We start from the raw sequence: 4,832 nt of genomic DNA, 5'->3' as shown, positions 1-4,832 counted from the left end.
TTAAAAAATGCTATAGACTTGGCTATAAGACAAGTATTTTTTTGTTTTAAGAAATGTTTCTTGATTTGGTCTCAACCTCACACACTGTCATGGTTTGGGGTTTTACTTAAATTATTTCCTGTTTTATTTTGTAATACCTCTCTTCTTGTTTCTGTCTTGGCCTGGTTTCCTGCCACTTTTGATTGTCTGCCCACCCTGATTAGTTTCTCCTGTGTCTAGTTCTCTTCCCCTCACCAGTGTATCTTTGTGTTTGCTGTTTTTTGTTGCCAGTTCTTTGTCTGCATGTGAAGCGTTCCAGCCCTGTCCTAGTGTTTATTCTCCTGGTGTTTTTGGGATTGTCACCCTGTTTTCCTGTCCCCCAGCCTTCCTTCCTGTCTTTTAGATTTTGGTGTTGCCTCTGTATTTTATTTGCCTTAATTGTTTTGCTGGTTTTGACCCCTGCCTGCCTCACCATCCTGTAAGCCTTGCACTTTGACATATTTAATCTGGGCTGCGCCAGCTCTGCCTCCTATCTGTGTTGCATTTGGTTCCAATCCCTCACATTCCCTGTTACCCTGCTTGAATTGTGACATTTATCAGGCTGCAGATTCTCCACAGGGGGAGCTGTTTTCCAGTTGTCCACCTGCCAGCCAAGCCCCCGGAGAAAGCACTGAGCTGTGAGGCAATTTTGGTGCCAGTAAGGACAATACCTGGGTTTAGCCTCATTAGGTCAAGTATCTTGTTAGCACGCTTTGCTGTTTTTGAGATGTGAACTGCTGTAACTCTATCATGTGACGGACACTGACCCAAAAAGAATTTTTCCGCATACACATTCATCAGAAATGAAGCAACTGTAAAACATGAATAAATTTTTCCTCATCTATAGCGTGAGATAAAAGCTCTAGCATTAAAGGTCAAAAGTTACAAAAATAAGTTTAATCCCTGATATTTCACTAAATCAGGTTTTATTTCTACCTCTTAGACATGTTGTTAGTCAGACGGCTTTTAGTCCTTCTGTTATAACGACTGTGAATTTTGAACCATTAACACTCAAATGCATCAGAATGTGAGACATGGTGCAGAGACACATGAAGTGCAGGTCAAGACATCAATAAACACTATACATATCACACTATAAATATACCTTCAACATACTGAGAGAAGTCATGTTGTTTAACGGTGACCAACAGCTTGTGTTTTGTTCTCGTGAGCAACTTTAGGAATCCACGATGACATGTGAATTTAACATAAATATAAAACTCATAATGACGCACAGGGAGGTTAACTTTAATTAACCATAGAAATGTTGGGCTTTGACATGGTCAAGTCAGGGAAAAGACTGGACGTTTTACATAACAGAGCGACCAAAGTAAGTTCTAAAACCTTTTTGAAAACCACCCCGTTCACTTGAGGTCATGCTGTGCTCGTCTCCTGCCTTTTCCAGTTTACGACATTTCTTCGTTACTTGGTAAAACCCATAATCTTAAATCATATTGGACGTTGACCTCTATATGTTTTGGATGGAGCCATGTGAAATGGGTTGCCTCAGTCACCAGCTAAACGCAATTGTGTTTGCATCTCCTTGATGTTCATCCAAGACAGTGACCAGTGCATTATATGAAAGACATATTGATGCGCTAAAAATGTGATGTTTGTCCTGAGGGTGGGGCTAGAGGAAATGTCAAGGTGTAATTGTAATCAAAATGTAATACAAATCTACCTAGATGTGGTATTTATTGTACAAGAATTAAAATTTGGACTGATTGTGGTGGTTGATAAATGGTCAGGTCCATACATTGCTGTGAACCAAAGCATTTAAGCCAATCTGGCCAACAGTTTCAGAGATATTACCTCAGGTTTTTAGGGACATGTGGATCTATAGTGAGCAACCAGCCTTGGTTTCTGTCAGCCTCCGTCACACACAAGAATCTGTGATTTTGTTTGGCTGCACAGTAACCATCAAACTCATCACAATCTGAGCAACTAATGTGCCAGAAACATGTTAAACTAAGCTCATAGTCAGTACTAGTAAAGGGGGCAGCACAGGTAAATGGACTGTATTGTATATGGCGCCTTTCTAGTCTTGCGACCACTCAAAGCGCTTTTTACATACAGTGCCACATTTGCCCTTTCACACAGCGATGGCAAAGCCCATGGAACAGAAACTACCTCATTCATACACATTTACACTGGGGTTCAGTATCTTGCTCAAGGATTCTTCGACATGTGGCGGCAGGAGGAACCGGGGATCGGACCAACAACCTTCCAATTAGTGGGTGCCTCTGCACCACAGCCACCCACTCAGGTCAATGTATACAGAGCAAACATAGTAGATATATCACATACATAATGTATGTCAGGGAACATAAATTCAGCTATCTTATAAGTGCTTCCATACATTTTATCACATACTGTATATCACTTTCATGTGTACATGACAAATAGGCTTTCATGTCCTAGGAGTTGTCCTATGGAGTTTAAGACTATTTTCCATAAAAGTGTACACAAATTATACTGGAAGTATTTCTATAAAGAACATGTAATGAAATGTGTTTCTCAACTGGTACAGATAATGTACTTTTTATCAAACGAGTAAAATGTGTAAATATCCATTTTCTAATAAACAATAAAGAGGCCTATAAAAAAAAAAGTTCTCTTACTACTGAGATCAGAGACGTTGGTTTGAAGCTTAATTCTGAGACTGTTCTGTCAACAGTTTTCTAATACATACAGCAACTTATGATCAACCCATATTAATTAAAGGCTTGAAGGACCAGTCTTTAGAATTCAGTGGCATCTAGTGGTTGACTGAAAGTACCCAAACCAAACACAAGCTGTTTATCCACTTTGTTCCAATTGATCTTCTATAATTATGCACATTGGAAAAACAGAAAATTGGCCCGTTCAGTTTTTGGGTTAAAACAGATTATACTTTAATACCCCGACCAGGTCACAGAGTCTAATTTGTCTAATGCTACCATGAGTTCATCTCAAAGTCCCATTACTAGATGGTCTGACTATTTTCAACCACATCTTCTCATCGGAGGGAATTTACTTTAATATTCTGTCAGTGACCACTGACCTCCTCCTCCTTCCACTGACACTGACTGTGAGATGTGGTTGCATTTTTGAGATACCGCAATGGACTTTTAGAGGGGTTTTATTGGCTTAAGATGTAGGACATTTTAATCAATCAAAGAATAAACCCTTGGGTTATGTAAAATGAAGGAAAGAAGGAAAAAAATTGGGAAAAAACATCTCAATAATAAGGTTTACCTGTCTGAAATGTTTGTAAATATGTTCATGCAGAACTTTAAGCTCATTTCACAAATCAAGTTTGGAATTCATCACAGTGCAGAAATATTAAGGCCAGTTTAACTATTATTCATTTTTAGGCAAAGACAAATTGTACCTTTTGGTTTTACGTTTTGTTGCTGTGGCACAATTTCTAGTGATAATGGGAATGATGAAGAGCAGCAGTCTAGTGCGTGAAATGTGGCTGCTTGGATTATTTTTGAGGGTACACCTGCAGCACAACAGATTTATGAGGACATCAGCATAGATACTGACTTACTAATTTATTTAAAATGAACCCAATTATTGTAATCATGATTACAAATCACACCTACTATTTGTCTGTATCAGACACGTGTTGGTATTTAAAGCACAGTCTCACAGATGGCCCAGCAGGTGCATCACACACTCACAGGACTCCAACATTAGAGCAGTTTGATGTCTGTGATTAATTATATCATATTTCCACAGGAGCAGGAGGCTGTAAATAGGTGGTAATGTGAGGCAGTAAATGTCTGAGGGACAGACAGGGACACTAACAAGAACACACACAAATACACACACATATTCTGTTCTACCACACTAATTGACACACTGCATTTGTTCCCTAGCCCGAAGGCAAACCTGATTCTAGCCTCAACCCTAAAAATGTATTAACCCTAAAAATTAAGTGAGGTCCAGAGAAAATATCCCCAATTTTCAAAACGTCTGAAGGTCAAAACCTGTTCTCATAAAGACTACAGCACACACACACACACACACACACACACAAACAGGGACTTACTGTATTGAAGTCTGGGAGGAAAAAGCCTCAAAGCTGTATGGCTGATGTTACTGGGTCACCACACACACACACACACACACACACACTTACACACTTACACAATCAACAAATGAATCCAGACAAACTGGGACACAGTCACACATCAGGTGAAAACCTTGTATCTCCATTGTTTCACCTCTTTGTGAACTATAGGAGGTGGGGTAGTTGATAAGCACAGTGTAGACCCAAAGCCTTGTGCGAATCAGTTAGAAGAGATCCAAAGCATATGACAGCTTGCAGCGTGTGTATCGACACTCTACAGTGATGACTGTGTGTGTGTGTAACGTGCCCAGAGCTGATAGTGTGTCGCTGGTCTGCAAGCACATTAAATACTGAATGAATGAGAGAAAATGCAGATAACCGAGTAAAATTACCTATAAGTCAGAACACCCCCGTCTTCACAACTTCAGCTAGCAGCCTGGAGACTGCAGGGCTTAAAATAATGAACATTTACTCCAAACTAACTGACACAATGTTAAATTAAAGCTGCAAACAGCGAAGATCAGCCCTCGCAGTACACACGTAGTGTTGTGCTGCGGTCGCCTCATGCACCAGCATGTCATGCGTAAAAGAATTCCCGTAAATCAGATCAAAATCGCCACACAAGACTTACTCTCTGTTGACAGGAGGGGGCACTGTGACTATGACCGAATATTGGCATGTGGATGTGGACAGGGCAGGACTCAAATGTGTGAAGTTTGGTGGAGATATTTGCTTGGAAAATCCCCCAAATGAA

This window comes from Morone saxatilis, unplaced genomic scaffold, assembly GCF_004916995.1.
Source record: "Morone saxatilis isolate NCDOM2014 unplaced genomic scaffold, NCSU_SB_2.0 Contig19, whole genome shotgun sequence".
NCBI lineage: Eukaryota > Metazoa > Chordata > Actinopteri > Moronidae > Morone > Morone saxatilis.
The sequence above is the reverse complement of the archived record's forward strand: the minus strand, read 5'-3'. Positions refer to the sequence as shown.